Source organism: Helicoverpa zea, chromosome 18, assembly GCF_022581195.2.
Source record: "Helicoverpa zea isolate HzStark_Cry1AcR chromosome 18, ilHelZeax1.1, whole genome shotgun sequence".
Lineage (NCBI taxonomy): Eukaryota > Metazoa > Arthropoda > Insecta > Lepidoptera > Noctuidae > Helicoverpa > Helicoverpa zea.
The window spans coordinates 6261251-6263085 of record NC_061469.1 but is presented as its reverse complement, the minus strand read 5'-3'; positions in this window follow the sequence as shown (position 1 = coordinate 6263085).

Below are 1835 nucleotides of genomic sequence, written 5' to 3'. Positions count from 1 at the left end.
GTAAAACTAAGGTACAGAAGTGGTAGTACAAATTAGTCGTTAGACCCTGATGTCCAAACTAGGCAGAACTGTATGTTGGAAGTCAGTGTTCGACCGTATTTTAAACTTAAGAAAACAAAAGCTTACGTAAGGCTAGTAGATCAAAAGTAAAACTGCTAGAAGCAAAAAAGTATATAACTATGTAGATATTTACAATACATATTTACAATAAATATCAAAAACTATCCTAGTAAAACATACAACTAAAAAGCGTCAAAAAATTCGTCCCCATCGCTGTCAACTGGGAGCGTGCCCAAGAGGCTGGCAGCATTACCTCGTTGGATCGCCATGCTGATTCTTTTATAATATTTTATAATAACTATGTATAATGTTTTAAATAAGTATTGTATTTATGACATAAACATTATATAACTAACCGCCTTTTTAGGTAAAAGCAGAGGACAGTAGCCGAGTTCGTTTGTTTGCTTAAACACTGTATCCTCAGGAACTACTGGACTGGTTTCAATAATCCTTTATAATTGCGAAATTGTCAGGTCAAAAGGATAGCAGAATAGTTCCCACTTATGGTTTTCAGTTATGAAAAATTTCTTCAACCGACCCTTTTTTATCCTCTAGCTCAGTGGTTCTTAACCGGTGGTCCGCAGACCACTGGTGGTCCCTGGAGGCATTCCAAGTGGTCCGCGAAGCTTTGCTTCGTGACGTTGCTATCCATGTTACGTACATATATATCCATCTTACATGTCCAACAGAAAAAAATATATGTTTGGGCTACATTTTACGTAATTTTGGTTGAGTCTTAAAAAAATGATCAAACCCGCTCGCTTCGCTCGCGTATTCAAAAACTATATGCCCTCGTTTTTACATTTGTCAACAAACAAAAAGTTAAGTAGGTTTTACGTCCGTACGAGCACCTAAAAAAAATTTCGCGTTCGGTTCGCTCGCGCATTCGTAACTACATAGGCATGTGTATGTCTTTCTTTGCACTTACTTAATAACAAAAGAATAGAGTAGGTACTTGCGTTTTGTAAACGCTAAACATTGCATTTATAAATGAAAGATTTAATCGGAGCTAAAACTCTGACAAAACTTCGACAAAATACGTTCGTGGGTTTTCGACGCTTCTGATTGTTAAAAACAAGAAATCTGTTGGATGCCACTCCCAACATGCGTTTAACTTTGAGTAGTACTGAACCAAGGATTCAGAAGTTAGTAAAGAGAATGCAATCACAAAAATCTCATTAAATAAAAATCGGTACTTTCAGTTTTTTGCTAAATAATAAAGAAATGAGTGCTAATTATAAAGTGTGCTTGTATTCTTTATCAAAGAACCCTCAATTTAGCTAAACCAATGGGGTGGTCCCCGACAAGACAAAGTTTTGGTAAAATGGTCCCTCACGACAAAAAGGTTAATAACCACTGCTCTAGCTAGAGCGACAACAACAACGACAACGGTACCAATATAAATGATAAAGTTAGCAATCACACCGACAAACTGTAAAAATTAGAAGAAAAATATTAAGGTAGCCCCCCTTCACGTAAGTGGGCGAGATATTTGATTTGTTCTGTTTTTGAATAAAATTGAGCCAGTGTGGTTAAAAAGCAACTTTGAAGTCTTGTATAACAAATAAGTATTAAATCATTATTAGAGCTGGAGCACGAGGTCTTACGAGACTTTCGATTGAAAGTAAAAGTAGAATGACAAAATAAAGGTGTGTACTTTCCGATCATTTCGATGTTCTTGCTTCTGGTAATTTTACTGGACTATACAAAATAGTTAATTTCAAGATAAGAGGTCAGGTACAGGATGTGATCAATGTAGATTAAATAAAATATTA